Source organism: Sorex araneus, chromosome X (assembly GCF_027595985.1).
Source record: "Sorex araneus isolate mSorAra2 chromosome X, mSorAra2.pri, whole genome shotgun sequence".
In the NCBI taxonomy this organism is placed as follows: Eukaryota; Metazoa; Chordata; class Mammalia; order Eulipotyphla; family Soricidae; genus Sorex; species Sorex araneus.
This window is the reverse complement of record NC_073313.1, coordinates 126929902-126950652: the sequence shown is the minus strand read 5'-3', so window position 1 is coordinate 126950652 and position 20751 is coordinate 126929902. Positions and strand designations below refer to the sequence as shown.

Here is a 20751-nt window from a genome sequence, read left to right as displayed (position 1 = left end):
CACTTATACATGAGGCTCGATCCAAAGGTGTGGTGAATGGCCTTGAGAGTGGTGGCAGTTGGGTTCTGGAGGTTTTTGGCAGCTGGGACTGGGTCCCTTTGGGCAAGGAGGGCTCTCACTCTCTCCCTCTGGGGTGCTCCAAGTTAAACAGCCTGGCACGGAGTCCGGTGGCATGCCTATGACAGGCGTCATGTTGCTCCCTTCCATCACCATTGAGTATAATATTGGCTATGGTTTTGTTAAGTATAGGCATTACTATATTGAGGTATGTTCTTTCTCTCCCTATTTTTGGAGGATTATTTTATCATGAATATATCTTGTCTATATCAAGATAAAATATTGGATCTTTTCAATTCATATCACCATATGACTTTTTCTTTCTTTTTGTTGATATGATGTGTTTAAATTGATTTCTATATATTTAATCATACTTACATCCTTGGGATGAACATCACTTTATTGTGGTCTGTAATCCTTTTGATATGTTGCTACATTTGGTTTGCTAAGATATTTTTGAGGATCTTTGCATTGATCATTATATGGACCTATAATTTCCCTTTATCTAGTGTGGGAGCATACTTCAGCTGTGAGAAGGTATTACTCCTGGCTCTGTGCTCAGAGATCACTCTTGGTGATCCTTGGGGGACCATATGTGCTATTGGGGATTGAACACAGGTTAGCTACAAGTATGGCAAATGCTCTACTCACTGTACTATCATTTGAGCTGCTATAAATTTTCTTTTTAATGGTGTCTCGGTCTGTTTTATATATTTATATAATATTGTATACATAGAGGCTATTAGGTGAGGATTATTGCTTCCTCATTATTTTAGATCAGTTTGAGAAGTATTGGTACTAAATTTTCTTTGAAATTTTGAAGAAATAATTAGTGAACCCATATGGACCTGAGACTTTTCTTCTTGGGAAAATTTTTAGCTACTATTTCTATTTTGTTGTTTGAGATATTTTGTCTAATTGGTTTATTTTCCCTTGGTTTAATCTTGGGAAGTTTGTATGATTCTAAGAAATTGTCCATTTCTACTCTGCTTTTTTACATCCTTGGGATATATTCTCAGGAGTAGTATTGTAGGGTCATATAGATGCTCAATTTATAGGTTTTGAAGGACTGTCCATATTGTTTTCCAGAAAGGCTGGACCAGTCGGCATTCCCACCAACTGTGAAAAAGCATCCCCTTTCTCCCACATCTATGACAGCACTGGTTGCTTTTGTTCTTTTGGATGCGTGCCAGTCTCTGTGGTGTGACATGATATATCATTGTTGTTTTGATCTGCATCTCCCTTCATGCATGAGGCTTGTCCAAACATGTGGAGAGGGATCTTGAGCATGGCTGTGATTAGGTTCCGGTGGTCTTTGGCCGCCGGGAGCTCTGTTCGGTGTGGGGAGGGAAGCTGGAGCCCATCCCCTTTGAGGGGCCCTGGGGAAGACAGCCAGTCGTGCGGACAAGAGACTCTTTTTGATAGGAACTTCAATTTATTTGAATAAATGTCATAGTGATTATAATTATCTTCCTTTCTTCAAACCAAGAGCACTATTTTTCTATTTCCTAGTGTTATCTTCTAATTATATATTTTACTTTATTTTTCTTTCCAAGTATATTTTATTTCTTCATATATTATATTTAATTAATACATAATTATACAGAGAGTCTCTTGCCTGCACGCCTGTCTGTCTTCCCCGGGAGACATATATATATATATGTATGTATATATATATATATATAATCTCTAGCAATAGTATAAGCAAGAGATTTGCAACCAATTTTCTGAAGATTGGTTTGATTTTTAAAAATTAATTTTATAACTTATTCAGAATGCATTGTGATTTTTATGTTGTTGTTGTTGACCACACATGGTAGTTTACAGGGCTAACTCTGTGCTCAAGGATCACTCCTGGCAGGGGTATAGGAACCAAATGTGGTGCCCAGAATGGAACCCAGCTGGACCATGTGCAAGGCACATGCGCTAAATACTATACTATTCCTCCATAATTTATTGTGTTTTTATATATATATATGCATATATATATTGTAGTTGACGGACCATGTAGTTGATGGATTTATGTGCTTGTATTTATGGGCATAATATAAAATTGATTTCCCATTCACCACCACTAGTGTCACATCTACTCCACCCCTTCCTCCTTTCTTCCCCCATCGCCTCGTAGTAAATTCAGATCTGTATGAAAAAATATAAGACTTTGTTGTCTTTAGATATCTATTTTGTTAATCTGTTTCTTTATATACCACAAATGAGTGATACAACATGGTATCAGTCCTTTTTCTCTGATTGATTTTGCTTGACATGACCCCTAAGGTCTAGCAGTATTATAGTGAAAGGGAAGATGAATCTTGTCTTATAGGTAAGTTGTATACCACCACATGTATATACCACAAATTAATTTTTATTTTGGTTTTGGGGCCATATCCACCAGTACTCAGGGATTACTCCTGACTCTGGCAGTCTTAAGGGGGTACTCTGTGAGGTGCAGGGGATCAAATTTTGGTCAGAAACAAGAAGGTAAGTGCCTTATTCACTATACTATCTCTATCACCCATATATAACACAAATTCCATATGCATTCATTCACTTTTGGACACTTGAGTTATTTTCATTTCCTGGCTTTTCTAAATGAATACCACGAAAATAAGCATAGCTGTACATATTTATTTATAAATTTATCTTTTTATGTTATTGGTATAGATTTCAAAGAGTGAAATCTGTGGTTATACATAAGCTCTTTTTCTAATATTTTGAGGAGTGTCTATGATTTTTCCACAGCAGCTGTACCAGAGGTTACCTGAAAGAACGATGGATGAGGTTTCCTTACTTACCACATTCTTGTCAACATTGGTTGTTTCTTATCATTTTATATACGCCATTCTCACCTGTGTGGGGTGGTATTTCATTGTCATTTTGATTTAAGTTCCCCTGATAATTCATGAGGAGCAGTTGTGGAGAACTCTTTTATCATATCAGACTTGTCTCCCTTATGCCCCCTTATGTGGTATGGTGTTCATCATAGGATCTGTCTTCTGGAGATGAAGGCTCAAACAATCTTGCAGGTCTTTGAGAAACAAGCAACCATTATTTAATTATAATACCAGTTAAGACAGGCCTTAATGGCAAAAAAATGGGATCTTAATTCTAAGTAGAGAACCAGTTGTGATTCAATGCATAGGTTAGTACACACTCTTACAGGTGATATTATTGTATCTTCAACATTATAATGCTTTTAATATAATTTAAAATGTTATTTTTAAAGGCTTGACAACAACAATGCAAATAATTCTCATCCATGAAAATGCAAATGGCTTCTCTTCATGCAAGGGATTTCCTCCAACAGTCACAAAAAAGCCAGTTATTTCTATTTGCAAGCTCATTTAAATAATTAGTATCTATATATTTGTCTCAAGTGGGCACCAGTAACATCTCCACTGTGAGACTTGTTTCTGTTTTTGGCATATTGAATACACCATGGGTAGCTTGCCAGGCTTTGCCTTGCGGGCGAGATATTCTCGGTAGCTTGCTGGGGTCTCCGAGAGTGATGGAGGAATCGAACCCAGGTCGGCCGCATGCAAGGCAAATTCCCTACCCATTGTACTATTGCTCCAGTTACTAGTGCCCACTTGAGCAAATCAATGAACAATGGGATAACAATGATACAGTAATATATTTGTCTACACTTATAAGATCTATATAGTATTGTAAACTAATTGCAAGTCAAAAAATTTTAAATAGTTGCATAAATATATAATTAAATATGTGGTATGGGTCTATTATAAAAGCTTGCAAATCTGTCATTAATAGCATGGAGTCAAATAATTAAAATACAGCTATTTAAGATCTGTGTGTTATGATTTTTAACTTATGAAAAAAATCTTTTAAACAATAGGCAAATGTACACGATAGGAGAAATGTTTTCAATATAGAAACAAATACATGTTAACTTCCATTGTATGTGCTTGCTAGTGAATTAAAGGCACAGCCATATGACTGCTTAAAGGGAAAGAGGTAATAGAGAAAATAACTCTAGTGATTACAAGGTATAAGAAATCCTAGTTTGATTTTTCAACTGTGGCAAGCTGTTTTCATTAGATGTCTCATTGTTGTAACCTTTATGCTATTGCACTGAAATATGTGCTGTCTAAAATAAAATATCACCAATGCAAAAGGAAAAGGAAAGAAAGAAAAATTTTGTATAATTTAAGTTAACGCTCAGAGACAGAAGCCAAAAATTACTCGTCAGCTGCTTTTCCAAATCCCCACCTCCACAGCCAAGGGGTTTTAATTTATATAAAGTTGAAATAGGTGAGCAATTCCCCATAGAAGAAATTTACATTAGAATAATCATTAAATATGGTGTGCCTTGCATGCTGTATTGTCCCCTGAGCCCCACCAGGCGTGATCACTGAGCAGAGAGCCAGGAGCAAGGCCTAGGCACTGCTGGGTGTGGCTCCAAACCCCAAACATATTGAAAAAACAAAAACAGTTAAAGTAACAAAGCAGTTAAAGTAACAATGCCTGTCTATGTCTTAGACAGGCATAGAGCAATTCTTAACATTTTTTCTGAACAAGAAAATGCGCATTTTAAACCAGAGATCAGTATTCCTGAGACCTGAATTATTCTAGGTGTGAGGAAATACAAATAACAAACTTTAGATTTTTGGTTAGGTGGGTAGTTGACCCCAATTCTCTGGTTGCTCTGGTCTTTTCATGTAAGTGTAGAAGGAGCTAGAATACAGATCAGATGGTATGTCACAACTGGAGAGCTGTCTCAGTTTCTGAATTCCTGTGTATATTCAGGAAAAAGAAATTGTAAGGATTGTGAGTGTAAGCTTCTCAATAATTCTTTTTGGTGATGATCTACATATTTAATTAATAAAAACTGAAAAACACAAATTACTGATTCCTCTTGTGATTGGCTTCCATTTATCCATTTCCACGCTTTCATTTTTTTTTAAGTCTCACAATGGAGATGTTACTGGTGCCCGCTGGAGCATATTGATGAGCAACGGCATGACAGTGATAGAGTAACAGTGATCTTTTCATTAGTGAATCACCGTGAGGGTACAGTTACAGATTTACATATTTTCGTGCTTGTGTTTCAGCCATGCAATGCTTGAGTACCCATCCCTCCACCAGTGCCCATTCTCCACCACCAATGATCCCAGTATCTCTCCCACCCCCCCATCCAATTCCCCCTACCCCACCCCGCCTCTGTGGCATGGCATGCTCTTCATCACTAATCATCAGGGAGATACAGATCAAAACAACTGTGAGATACCGCCTCACACCATAGAGACTGGCACACATCCAAAAAAACAAAAGCAACCGCTGTTGGCATTGATGTGGGGAGAAAGGGACCCTTCAACACTGCTGGTGGGAATACCGACTGGTTCAGCCCTTTTTGAAAACAATATGGATACTTCTCAAAAAATGAGAAATTGAGCTCCCATTTGACCCAGCGATACCACTTCTGGGAATATATCCCAGAGAGGCAAAAAAGTATAGTCGAAATGACATCTGCACTTGTTTGTTCATCACAGCACTGTTTACAATAGCCAGAATCTGGAAAAACCCGAGTGCCTGAGAACAGATGACTGGTTAAAGGAACTTTGGTACATTTACACAGTGGAATACTATGCAGCTCTTATAAAAGATGAAGTAATTAACTTTGCATATAAGTGGATCAACAGGGAAAGTATCATGCTAAGTGAAATGAATCACAAAGAGAGAGACGGACATGGAAAGATTGCATTCATCTGTGGAATATAAAATAACAGAATGGGAGATTAACACCCAAGAATAGTAGAAATAAGTACCAGGAGGTTTGCTCCATGGCTTGGAAGCCAGCCTCACATGTTGGGGGAAAAGGCAGCTCAGAGAGAGAAGGGAACACCAAGTAAAGCGTGGTTGGAGGACCCGCTCAGGATGGGAGATGTGTACTGAAAGTAGACTATATATTGAACATGATGGCCACTAAATTCCTCTATTGCAAACCACAACACCCAAAAGAGAATGCGCTGCCAAGGCATTTTTTTTAAGAAAGAGATATGTAAAAAAAAAGAAAGAAAGAAAGAAAGAAAGAAAGAAAGAAAGAAAGAAAGAAAGAAAGAAAGAAAGAAAGAAAGAAAGAAAGAAAGAAAGAAAGAAAGAAAGAAAGAAAGAAAGAAAGAAAGAAAGAAAGAAAGGAAGGAAGGAAGAGATATGTAGCACTTTCTGGGCAAGGAAGGAGGTGGAGTCTGAAACAAATCACCATTGGTGATCTTTGTGCTTTCTCGTTTTAAATTCTATTTCATTCCTGATTTTGGTAGTCCCATGTTGTAAAAGTCCCTTAGACTACTTTCTTTTCTTGGACAAAGCTGGAGTTTTCTTAGAACTGAACAAGATGCTTCTGCTCGTGCTTAGTAGCCACAATTCTCTTGAACTGCCCCTGGAAGGAGAGCAAAATCCCATCATTAATATGGTGCAAATTTGTATCAATGATTGTATAAAGAGTACTTGTCCGTCCCTGGTTCATGATAGACCCCGGGGTGTCTTCACTGCCAACCAGCTTAGACCAATTCTTCTGGAGATCCCAAAAAGGAACATTAAGTTCACAGTAGAGTTAGATTTTCTCGTTGATTGCTCTGTAATTTAAAGAGTTTCCCCTTCCAACTCTTGCGTGCCCAGGAGTGTACGTAAAACTATGATAATTGTCACTTCCTATGTAGCATCTATCAAATCCCTTTTTGTCTCTCCAATTCCTGTAGAATTGTTAGTATCTATCTAATCTGCAAAGCAGCATTACTGGGCTTTACAGAGTGAAAAGGATTTTGTGTTGTTTAATTTCATCTATTTTTTTTGAAACTCCTGTTGGCACTCATGGCTTATACTTGACTCAGAAATCAGTCAGAGTCTGATTACAGGCAGAGCCTGGGAGTAAATTTGTGGTTCTTGAGATTGAACTGGATTGGCCTTGCTCAAGGAATGCATACTATCCGTTGCACTATTTCTCTATCCCTTAGACAAAAGGTTTTTATTTTCTTTTCATGGACAATCAAGAACCTCTGTAAAATTAACCTGCCCAAACAGTAGATACAAGGGCCAGGGGGATTGCCCCATAGCTGGAAGCCTGCTTCATGAGCGTAGGGGAGAAGGCAGATGGAATAGAGAAGGGATCACTAAGAAAATGATGGATGGAGGAACCAGTTGGGATGGAAGATGCATGCCAAAAGTAGATAACGGACCAAACATGATGGCCTCTCAGTGTCTGTGTTGCAAACCATAATGCCCCAAAGTAGAGAGAGAGTATGGGGAATATTGTCTGCCATAGAGGCAGGGGGAGGGTGGGAAAGGGGGGGGTATACCCATAATATTGGTGGTGGGGAATGTGCACTGGTGGAGGGATGGGTGTTTTATCATTGTGAGATTGTAACCCAAACATGAAAGCTTGTAACTATCTCACGGTGATTCAATAAAATTAAAAGTATTTTTAAAAAAAGAGAGAAAAAGAAAAAAAATTAACCTGCCCTGTGTCAAATTTAAATTCACAAGTGTTTTTATTGGTTTCTTTTTTCTTTTTTAATTATTTTAGTTTTCTATGTATCCATCAATCCCACTTTCCTTTTTTTGTTTGGAATCTTTTACATTCTTCTACAATTTTATTTTGAACGGTGCACACTCTTCATTGCTTATGGTAGCCTAAGAAAGTTTCAACACTCAAAAAATGTTGAAAATTAGCCTACGACTTTGAATGTTCATTTCCACAGCCACCTAATAGAGAAGCAGGGTAAAAAGTCAAAGAAGAACTTTATTGGTGGAACCAGAGAGCTAGTTCAGTGTAAAGGACACTTGCCTTGTAAGAGATTAACCCTAGTTCTATTCCTGGCAAGCCATACGAATCCCCAAGTACAGAGTCAAAAGCAAGCCCTGAGTGCCACAGGATATGGCCTACCCTCACCCCCCAAAAGAAATTTATTGTCATCTATAGCAACCAGTCCTAAGTGTTTAGATAAACATTAAAAACTTTAAAAAAAAAGAAATTTATTGTCATCTAGCTGGCAAAATTCAAGTTGAAAATCATTTTCTAAAAGTAATTATGATATAGGCAAACAAGCAGACAGGGAAAGTCCCCTCCAAAGGCAATGGCAAAGATCTGGAAAAAAATTAGCTCCAAATTTGTGAGAGCCTGATAAGACCCTCAACAGAAAAGCAGGGAAAAAAATGGGGGGTGGTGGTGCTGGAGCAATAGCACAGCTGGTAGGGCGTTTGCCTTGCATGTGGCCAACCCAGGTTCGATTCCCAGCATCCCAGGGGGTAATTCCTGAGTGCAGAGCCAGGAGTAACCCCTGTGCATTGCCAGGTGTGACCCGAAAAGCAAAAACAAAAGAAAACAAAACAAAAAACAGAAAAGCAGGGGAAAATACAGGAACTGAAGCCTGTTAAGACCCTCAGTAGAAAGCATGAAAAATAAACAAAGAAAGAAACAGGAATAGACTCTGAGGAGGCTGGACGCCTACAGAAATGATGAACTTCAGCAAAGATAACACAGTTAAGGACTTGAAAGAGATTCACCAGAAACTTCAAAGCTGCTCCTTCCATATAATACCTAATCAATCCCCACCTGTCTGAAAACTCGAGACTAAGGAATCCGTAGGAATATACATAGAAAATCCAGTCCTATCAGCCATTTCAAGGCTTTTCCATCTTTGAGGAAGCCCACAATCGCCCTTGAGTTATTCACAAGTTATTTTCTTTGTATTATTTTTTTCTCTCTCCTCCCCTTCAAACCTCCAAATAAAATGTTTTACTTCATGTTTTACGGGCACGTCTACTCCTGAAATTCTTTTCTGCGAGATGAGACAAGAACCCCGAAAGCCCTGGGTAAGGCCTGGAACTGGCCTTTCCTTTCCTGCAAAGAGCAAATCCTCATTCCAACCCCGGTTTGTGATACTCTTTCAGTAACAGCATTGCAAGCCATAATGCTTAAAGGGAAAATTAAAGAGGAGATGGAGACAGAGAGACAGGGAGAGAGACAGAGATAGACAGAGACAGAGACGGAGACAGAGAGAAGAGAAGTGTCTACCATAGAGTCTGACTGTGGGAGCCGGTCCAGAGGGCAGGTTGGGGTGAAAATTGGTATCTTTCATGGTGGGAAACGTTCTCTGGTGAAAGCATAGGTATTAGAACATTGCATGACTGAAACTCAATAATGAACAACTTTGCAATTGTATATCTCAGGGGGATTCAATTAAAAATATATAAACACCTTTTCTAATTACTTATGATATCTTCAGACAATCCAAAAATAATAAACAAATCACTGTGCAAAAGCTTTGTGATTTTTAAAAAATTTTCAAAAAAATTCTCCACTTTAAGTTTGCATCATCTTTTATAAACTACACAGTCAATGTGAGTAAACTAGAAGAAAACTGAAAATATTAGGTCAGAAAGTCACAGACAGATATTAGATAATTTTGGAATTCGCTCTGGTTTATCATCAAAGGAGCAAAGCTTTCAAAATTGATTAAAAATGAAATCTGATCTCTATTCAAAGTCAATTTACAATTTTTTATCTCCACTTTTACCCCTAACCTACTAAATAATTGCAGTAAAAGACTGACCTTATCTCTAAAAAATATGACAAGTTCCTTTGCATAAACACAGTAACATAGAGATCTTAAAGTAAATTTCTTTCTATGTATTCCATTTATCTCTATTGCTTTGCTGAGAAGTCAAAGGGATACAGCTGAGGACAGAGTAAGTGACTTCCATATCAATTAGGAAGCCAGTATTCCTACCTACCATATTGAAGATTACCCAGAACTCAGTCTGATTATTATGTCTGGAGATAAGGTTGATTCATTGAGCTGAGGAGGCTTTAGGTACTACTAGTTTTGGGGTGTCATAGATGACTTTTAAATTTTGCACTAATAGAGCAAGAATTTTACAGAGAGGAACAAATTATTTCTTGATTTCATTAGACACACACATTAAAAATGCTACATGTTTAAGAAAAAAGAAAAGTGATTACTTCAATTTTACGTGTGCTAAAATACAACCTAACAAATCATAGTTCAAAAGATTTAAAAAAAACACATTTTTAAAATTTTCTGTTGAAGAAAAGAAAGAAAACAATGTTTAATTAAAGTGGGCTGACTGGGGCCAGGGAGATAGTAGAGCATGTAAGGTTTTGCCTTACACATGTCTGACCTTGGTCCAATCCCCTACACCTTGAGTGCAAAGCTGAGAATAAGCCCTGAGCACCACAGGGTGTGATCCAAAAACAAAACTACACACAAAAAAAGACAGAACAATAGATAAAACACTTGACTTGCAGGCAACTGATCTTGGTTCAATTTCTGGGACCACATTATAATCCCCAAGTACACCCAGGAGTGATCTCTGAACCCAGAGCCAGAAGTTAATCCTTAGGTTTAACTACTAGGTTTGGCTGCCACAAAAAGCCCCACTCTCAGATAAAAACTATTCATTATATTCAACTTTGTCCATTTTGTTCCATGCAGAAAATATCAAGCATCTGAATTTTTTCAGTGTCCAGTTTTAACATAAACTGAATTTTTGGAAGGAAGTTGCATGTGCTATTACGATGTTTGGAGCTCCACTGGTGATTCTCCATCAACTAGGTCTGTAATTTAGTGCAAGGGTCTGAGCATACAATGCCGCTCAGGTCCTACAGTACTACGAATGACCTAGGCACCCTGGTGTTGTTTGGGGGCCTCCATAACCACACCCAACAACGTTCAGGGGCCTCCAGGGTTGCTCACAGGACCATTTAGTGGCCAGAATTGAACCTGAGTCAAGCACTTACTAGGTATGTGCCCTAACCAGTGTGCTACCCGCTGAAACATAAATATGCAATTTTATCTTTGGTTCCATAATGAGTTTGTGTTCTGGAGTATTTATCAGTTCTTTCTCCCCACAAGGTTCTCTGAACACAAAGAATTAGAGCAATTCTATAAATGTCAAAATTCCTTAGAATGCTCATAATTAAAGACCTAGTTATAACATAATTGGCAAGAAAATCCTCTCAACTTTGTGATTTAAAATTCCCTAAAATATCTGGAGTTGATCATAATACATCCTTGATGATCATAATACATCCCTGTATAGTTTTAGAATACACATATTATTCACATTCATGTTAAGAAGTTAAAACATTTCTTATGTGAAAGTTCTTCCCATAATGCTTAAGCATACACAATATTCCTAACCAAGTGCATTTATCTATCTATAAGGGGAGAAAATATTTATGAGATGTAGAAGCTAAGACCTCCTATAATTAATTTTCCTTCACCCAATTAAGATTTCATTTTTCTTAAATTTTGGTTTGCATAAAGCTTTGTCTCACAGGTATTAAAAGAAATTAAATACATAGATGGTCATAGAACTATATTTAATTACCCACTTAAAATGTACCAATATTTCAAAACTTTAAATATCATTTAGGTCTTTTTCAAGCAATGCTAAGCTTTATTTAATTAGTGACCTGTTCATAAAACTGATATGAATACATAATTTTAATAATATATCTTTATTTACTGGCACAGTAATTAAGTAATCTTAAAAGTTTGAAAAACTGGTTCAGGCTTACACTATTTTTTATGTATAAACAAGGGGAAATTGAAAAATACTTTTGCTAAAATATACTGTAGCCAATGACACAAATTTGGAATCCTTATGACATTCATTAGATTCTGTTTAGCTTGACCACAGTAGAATGTCTTTTCCTAAAATTTGTCTTACAAATATACAGATTTCTTTTATTTCAGCCTATCCTACAATTTTTCTCTATTTTATTTTATAAACAACTGGTTTCTCTTCAAGAAAAATCCTGGAGCCAGAGAGATAGTATAAAGGGTCAGGTGCTTGCCTTGCACTTATCAGACATGGGTTCAACTCCTGGTACTCCATATGGTTTCCTGAGTCAGGCAGAAATAACCCCTGAGCCAGTGCTAGGGGAAAGCACTGAGCACAGCCGGGTGTATCACACACCTCCAAAAGAAAGAAAACCTTCCTTCCCCCGGAAATCTATATAATCATTATCGCACATACACTTCTATACTCTTCTAAAACAACAGTCTGATGTTCCAAAAAATTAGTACTGGAATTAGGGCACAATAAGTACTCAAATATCCTTTAATCTTGATACCACATGCCCTCTAAGCACCATCAGATGTAGCTGCGGAGTCACCTATACACTACAGGTTGTGGCCCCAGTGGCCCAAATATCTTCCAAGATGGTCCCAGTTACTGCAGGTCTGAGTAGCACTGTGTCTTAGATGTCTTGCTTTGAAACACTGATCTAGATGACTGAAAATCATTGGGAGTGTTTCCAACCCCGTCAGAGCATGTTTTTTTTTTTTATGTAGATCCCCCAAAACATATAAATAAGAAGTAAACTAGTTAAGCAAAAACTTAAGTCCAATAATTAATATGTTCATAAAACAGTCGTGATAATTAATGAATTTCTCAGTCACTTAGTTATATTGAATTTTCCAAAGGACCTAGAAAATAATGTAAAACACACATTGTTAACTGAGTCTTAAATTTTCAATAAGAGGGTATTGTGGCTTCAGATTCACTAGGATTGTGTTAATCCAGACTAGATATATCAGTCTTCTGAAATAATGCTTCCTTTATTCTCTTAATAAATTATCCAAATCTCAGCGATCAGCAATTGTTATTTATATCATTTTAGTTTAAGTTTTTAATCTCTCAGGCAAGTTTCCCTGACTGTAAATCCCATTGACGTTAGCAGAAACTATTCTATTTTGACTCCATAGGACTCCAAAATATTGTAAGACAAGGTTACTTTCCCTTTTTTGATAACATAAGCTAATTCTGATAAACACATAAAACCAGAGAAAAATATATCTAATTTTATTTATTTAAATATATCTAATTTTGTGTATTAATAGGTGCAGATTTTTCTAAGTAATCTACTCAAGTTTAAACCTGTTTTTATTTACCAAAAACGTACTTCATTTTATAAGTATTTGGGAGTCAGATATTTTTACAATTCTATGCATAATCAAAATTTAAAATGGGGGAAACAGACAAACCTATATCCATGTACAAAAGGATGGCCCTTCGTTTTCACTAAAATTTGAGTTACTACATTAGCTCAAAAGAAAATATTTAAACTTTCAATGTTTGTAAAAGCAAAATATTCTATTTAATTTCAAAATTGTTCTTTACTTCTATTTTAAGATACCTTATACTTTCACTTGTAATAAAAATAAACAAATTTCTAGTTGAATCTTAGAGCTCTTCACTCCTAGAAAAATTGTGATATTTAATCATAGTTTGCATCATACATTTGCAACATTGCTTTCTGATATATACAGCTGCCTCACCTCACTGTCACTAAAGTGTCTAAGACAATATCCCCCTCTTACTTTCAGTCCACCTAATTATTTCCCCAAATCCACTTTTCTCATTGTTTGAAATTCTCAGTATGTAATCCAGAACGAATGGTCTGGATTACAGTTTAAATCACTTATACTCTGCATTCCTTTGTTTTGTCTCTCATAAACCACAAATAAGTGGGATCATCTGGTAATTGTCCTTTTCCCTCTGGCTTATTTTGCTATACCTGATATCCTCCAGTTTCATCCAAGTTCCATTGAACTGCATTATTCATTTTTTTAATGGCTATATGGTATTGTACTATCTATATATGCCACAATTTTTTTAGCCATTCAACTCTTAGACATTAGTCTCCATTCCATATCCTGACTAATTAAATAAATTCTGCAATGAACAAAGTTGTGCAGATATATTTTCTAATTAATATTTTAATGTTTCAAGGGTAGATGCACAGGAATGGAACTGCTGGTTGATACGGAACCTTTTTTATTTTGTTATTTTTTGAGAAATGTCCATGGTCTTTTGATAGACACAGAGTGAGATATCATTCCCGATGGAGCAGAGGGATAGTACAATAGGTAGGATGCTTGAGTATGGTCCTCAAAGCACTGCCAGGAGTAATTCCTCATTGCAGAGCCAGGAGTAAGTCCTTAGCACAGACAGATGTGCCCCCACCTAATGTCAACTTTCCTCTACCTACGTCAACTTCAATTCACCAGTGTTCTCAGGATCCCTTCTACCCCCAAAGCTTGTTACTTTTACAGGCACATTATAAAGTTTTATGGTTGTAGTTTGCATCTCATGTTTTCAGTGATGCTGAGCTTGTGGTTTGGATATAAAACTATACGTCTCGCCCACATTATCAATATACCAAGAGCTCTGACCCCCAATACCCTATTATTTCCTTTTCTATTCTTTCTTACCCCTCAATTTCTTTATTTCTTTGTTCCACTTCTTCCATATACTTTGGGGTCAAGGGTGATCTAAATACCCCTCCATTAAAATATTGCATTCCCTCATATAGTTATTATATATGCCAATGGTGAGACCATTCTGCGTTTGTTATTATTCTGGTTTACTTGACACAACATGATATTTTCTAGTTCCATGCAGGTGGCATAAAATTGCCTAATTTCATTGTTTCTTGCAACTGCATACTATTCTATTGTTTATATATACCACATCTTCATAATCTGTTTATCTTGCCCACATTATTAAAAGCAAAAAATCAAAACCAGTTTTTGTCAAGCAAGAGAACGTAATCTTAGTCCATTCTCTTTAGTTTTCCTTCATCAAATTCATGAAAGATGTTAATCAAAAACAAGTACAGAGAAGAGAGAAAGTGATATCGTGATATCACTTTCCCTCTATTTTTAGGGGCTCCCAAGCAGTATTTAGGTGACTTAGGATATACTTTCAGCAACTGTTATAGAATCAAGGATAATGCAAGGGCTTGAAGATGTGGGGATGTTTAGGTCCTGCAGTGTAAAGGACTACGTGAGGCATCACTGAAGTGCTCAGGCCTCTCCAGGGATACATCGCTTGATGCTCAGGGGGCCATAAGCTGCCTCTCATCTTGCATACAGCACATGGGTTGAATGCACATAAACTCCTGTTCAATCTCCCAAGCTCCAGATTGAAAACCCATTCTATAATTTCTAAGTCCTAGTCAACTTATCGATATTTTACTTTTTTATGTGCCACAGTTTTGAACTTTGCATAGTTTTTGAAACTGAAGGGTGCCTAATGACCACTGCTTACTGAGAACTTTGCAGCATATTTTTTATTAAATTTCTTCTTTTGACAGGGGAAATGGCAGAATGTAGACATAGGAAACATTAAAATCATGAAAAGAACATTTTCAACCCCTCACATTCACAAGCAAAGCAAAAAAAAAAAAATCACAGCATATAACACTCACTCAAAGAACATCTTTCCCCAAAGTCATGGGAGTTCTTGGGTTGAGTAAGAGAACTCATCAAATTTTTCTAGCTAAATAAATCCTAGGTGCATCAAAACTCTAGCCAATTTCCAGACTCTCCATTCCTCTGAAATGCAGGAATGATTTAGTTTGTCCACTTTGGCAGTTAGTTAAACTAGACAATCTAACCAAGTTAATTTTGAATTCACATTCTAGTTAGTCTTCAACCCAGAGTTCTCATATAGTAGTTATGTACCTTTTAGATCAGAATTGCTTTTGTGAGTGCATTTTTAAACTCTGAAATAATAAACAAGAGAAATTGCCAGACAAATGGATTTATGGACTCATGGCAACATTTCACAGCCTTCCCACTCCAAGGAGTGCTCACAGAATTCCCCAAAGTCTGTAGGGAAAGAGGTCTCAAACCGAAGGTAAGGGAGTTTTGGATGTGACATTCTTCATTTATGGAAACATAAGGGGATGAGCAAACACATATAATCAATGGACTTACCTGCAACTGTTTCTCTCACCCATCCAGAATGGTTTGCTAGGCATTTGATGTCAAGCTGCAAAAGAGGAGACAGTCTGAAGGGCACAATCCACTAAGGAATTAATCTGTATATTTCATGATCTAAGGTCAACTCACCAAACTACAAATCCAGTCCTAGCTACCTTTTTGAATTGCAACTGTGAAAGTCTGGCTTCACTGATGCTGGAGGACCAATCTGCAAAAACATGGCGACAGGTCAAGAAAGAGCTTTATTAGGGACAAGCCTGCAGATTATAAGATGCATATTCATGCTATCAAAGTAACCATTTTTTCTGCTTGTTCAGAAGAGGTTCTATCGCTGTTGTATTTTGTTTTGTTTTCTTTGGCACATACATGGCTGTGCTTGACTTTGTGCTCAGAGATCAGTTCCAACAGGGCTCAGGGGCTATAGTAATGTCAGGGATTCAGGCTGAGTCCCTGAGTCAGCAGAAGGCAAAGAAAGTTCCCTAGTTTCTGCACTACATATTTGGCCCAAAGAATAGGTTCTTATAGAGAAAGAGAATAGGGAAGTACAGTTTTTGACAAAAAGGTGGTTTATGGACCAATGTGCACCTGAATGAACAATGAAGCTGCCTCATTTGCTGTTCCATTGAAGTGCACCTTTGTCTGATATGCAAACCTCAACATAGTCTTTGGGGGTGAAGATTGGAACAGCTGTTCTTGACTTTAGGCTTTGAGAAAAGGATAAGACAAGAATAATTGTCCTTATAAGTTTTCTGTTCCAAATAATATATTAATATTTTTCCCTTTTCCTTTTCTCTCCCACTACTTAGGAAGTTATAGGGATGATACAGAAGGCAGACATCAGTGTATTCCAAGATGTGTGTATATTCACCCTCAAATCTATGTGATGCATCTTTCCTAGACCCCACACTACAGATTTTGATTCGGGATTAGGGCCAAAGAATATGTATTTCTAACAAACGTCCAGGCAATTATCTTCCTGCAAACAATTTTAGAATACAACATGTAATACAATCAATTAACTTTGATATTTCTTTGATGACTTTTCACCATATGAAACATTTAAGCTTAAAATGCTTTTTTGTTTCCAGGCTGAGGCAATGCTAGAAGGCAAAGACAGGGCATTCTACCTAATCATAAAAATGAGAAAGGAGACAAGGGATTTTCAAGTGATTATTAGCGGAAAAGCACTAGTTGGAGGGTAGACAAAAGCTTAGAAAAAAAATGTATCCCTCTTTCACATCTATAGCTGACTTGCTTCCTCAGCAATTTTCTGGGACAAAAGAAGCATTAAATCTTGAGCACAGCAAGCAATGAAGTGAAGACTTTGTGTTTAGAACATTAGGAAGATTTTTTTAAAAGCAATAGTAAAAGTCTACCCAGTACGTGAGATTGTTGGAAAGGGGAATGATACTATCGTTTAAATGTTGAGTGGAAGGTAATATGTATAATGAAGATCTTTAGTTATGACTCCAAAGAGAAATATATCTATATATTTCACAAAATTGTCTCTTTGGGGCTATTTAGACCTTTCACTTTTGTGCTTTTTGTGTGTGTGTGTGTGCTGTATCCAGTGGTTTTGAGAAAACTATACCAGGCTCAGTTCTATGGAATATTTCCGCATGATATCTGAGGAACTTTGAGGTGCAAGAGATTGAACTTTGTCTTTCTGTGTGGAAAGAATGTGGAGTAGCCTTGAGATTTAAGTTTCCCAATTTTAAATGGTTGATGAGTGAGAACATTTTATTTATTAAAAATATTACTAAATTATAATCTTATCTAAACTACTGCATTTTTAATTTTAAAAAATATTGTACTGGACTCCTTATGAAAGAGTATATATTCAAGAAACTTGACTCTTAACAATGATTTACCTTTCAAATCCATAACAACAAAAGATACTTCCTTCCAGTCAGACATGGTGTTTACATTTATTTAATATAAAGTAAAAAATACATATCCTGTCAGGACCACTGACCTCACCAATGAAAAATGGCCATAACATGCTAGTTCAAGACCAATTACTAGCTGGAGGGTTAGAAAACAAATCAAGTAATAACCACACATTAATCTTGATAGAAACATTGAAATCTCTGGCAAGCCTATGAAACAGAAAAGTGACATTTAGTCTGTAGTCTGATACATCAATAGTCATTAGAATACTGCATTTTAAAAGAAGAAATGATCATTGCCATTTCATATGAAAATGTTTACTGGAAATTTAATTAGCTCATTAATTATTTGCTTCTAAATTAGATAATGGCAGAAATGCTTTTTTAGGTTATAATGCACATAGATTCCTTCAGAGTCTCAACACCTGTCCTAGTTTTGGATCTACAGATTTCTCAGCTTCTTTTAGGATGTAGATCATCTTATCTGAGATACTCAGTAATCATAGAACAAAAATCATATTTCCTAAGTAGCTTCTTTCTTGAAAGATATAGCACAAATCTCAGTCAATTCTATGGAGCTTAGAAACATTGTGGAACCCAGTAGCTTTGGTCATTTTAAATTATATTAGACTAATTATATTAGGGGCTGGAGTGCCTCCTGAGTGGTCTTTTAGTTCAGGAGTCATTCCAGCCAAGCAGGCTGGTGGTTCAATGATAAAGACGAAGATCAAAGTACATAGTGCTGCTCGCACCCTGTTGTGCTGGAGCTTACCCAGGCTGCATCAGGAAATGCTCAATTATGCATGGGATGCTGGTGATCAGCCTCCTGTAGTCATGTGGTCAGCTTTAATCTCTGTACAATTCCCCTTGTCCCTAAACTGTATTTTTAAAAAGCATGACATAGACAGTACTGAAATATCAGAAAGGCTTAATTATGTGAATAACTCTCTTACTCTGTTGTTGAGAATAATAATTGTAATGGTTAAATGCATTAGACCCCAGATATGTGCAGATAATACTGCTCTAGGTGGTCTCTCTCTCTCTTTCTCTCTCTCTCTGTGTATTATTTATTCTTTGTACCAAACTAATTGGGCTGGAGTGATAGCACTGCGGTAGGGTGTTTGCCTTGCACGCGGCCAAGCTGGGTTCGATTTCTCCACCCCTCTCGGAGAGCCCGGCAAGCTACCGAGAGTATCTCGACCGCACGGCAGAGCCTGGCAAGGTACCCGTGGCATATTCAATATGCCAAAAACAGTAACAACAAGTCTCAGAAAAAAATGGAGATGTTACTGGTACCCTCTCGAGCAAATCGGTGAGCAACGGGATGACAGTGACAATGACCAAACTAATCAAATGGTAACTCTTTTACATTTTTTTTTAGAAAGCCTGCAAAATTCCTCCACAACTGTGATTTTTTTGACATACCAAAATGACATATGCATGGAGAAATTATGTGACTGTAAATATTAAAGTTAATGGGATGCAATGAGGGTGATTATTCTGTGCAAAGGAATGGGAGAGGGGTCTTGGTGTCAGAGCAAGAGGATATGATCTCACATGATGAAGAACTGATAACTTACTTGGTCTGATGAAATCTTGAATCTAGATTTTATTTTCCTGCCTTCAGACAGATTTCTCTAACAGAAATTTCATGATAGCAGTTTCTTCTTAGGTTAACAAGGTTTTGACTGACCTTAACTGCAGTGTGACATATGTTGTAAAAATGCTGCTTTGGACATTTTGGTAGTAACCTATCTAAACATACTTGAGAAGGCCAATTCTGTATATTTTCATTCCTATTTCATATAGAAAGAAATAAAGACAGGGAACAGATAACATGTTTAGAAAAATACAGCTTTTTGCACTGCCCCCTGCTGCAGAAGGTCCACATGGGCAACCAAGACAAGCTGACCTATGAGGGACTCAAGCAACTGGGCTCCAAATGCAGAGAACTCAAAGATATTCATTTTGACCAGTGTTACAAGATCTCAGATGAAAGCATGATCGCCATCGATTAGGGCGGCCTGAAATTACAAAGGATACACACACAGGAAAACAAATTAGTGACAGACCAGCCAGTGAAAGCATTTGCTGACCATTGTCCTAAGCTTCATTATGTTGGTTTCATGGGCTGTTCAGTTACTTCCAAAGGAGTCATCCACGTAATTAAGCTAAAGAACCTCTCCAGCTTAGACTTACGTCATGTCACTGAACTGGATAATGAAACTGTGATGGAAATTGTCAGGAGGTGCAAAAATCTTAGCTCTCTCAATCTCTGTCTGAAATGGATCATAAATGACAGGTGTGTGGAGGTCATTGAAAAGGAAAGGCAAAACCTGAAAGAGCTGCATTTGGTGTCCTATAAAATCACAGATTATGGACTGGAGCAATAGCACAGTGGGTAGGGCGTTTGCCTTGCACACGGCCGACCTGGGTTCTATTCCTCCATCCCTCTCAGAGAGTCCGGCAAGCTACCAAGAGTATCCCGCCTGCAGGGCAGAGCCTGGCAAGCTACCTGTGGCGTATTTGATATGCGAAAAACAGTAACAACAAGTGTTACAATGGAGACGTTACTGGTGCCCACTCGAGCAAATCAATGAACATCTGGACAACAGTGCTACAATGCAGTGCTATGTTTTAACTGACATAAATAGAAGAAAAGGAGGGATATAAGTTTTGTTTATGAGCCAAATTTCTGAGCTATACTGAGTACTTTCTGGGGTTCTATAATATCTTTTAATACCACATCAAAATCCAATAACACATTTCCTGTCTTCTAAATTTACCCTAGGAAAATATCACCAGTCAACATTTATTACTTGACTTGAAATTTATCAAACCTATTTGCGCCTTCTTTAGAAATAATATGTTGGCTCATGTAGTCCTTGAGGAGGTGTACCCAAAAGAAATGAAGCTGATTTTTATGTGTGGTCAAAGAAAGTCTCTTTTTATTTCATAGTCATACCTATAAACTCAAATCATCATATAATTATTCATATTTTAAAGCTTAACATTGACAAAGAGAAAAA

At 37.1% G+C, this 20751-nt stretch overlaps 1 pseudogene; it reads left to right on the top strand.

Annotated features, from left to right (window-relative positions):
* The first annotated feature begins 172 nt into the window (after positions 1–172).
* On the top strand, positions 173–20115 carry LOC101548500 (F-box/LRR-repeat protein 17-like; annotated as a pseudogene).
* The last annotated feature ends 636 nt before the right edge of the window (positions 20116–20751 follow it).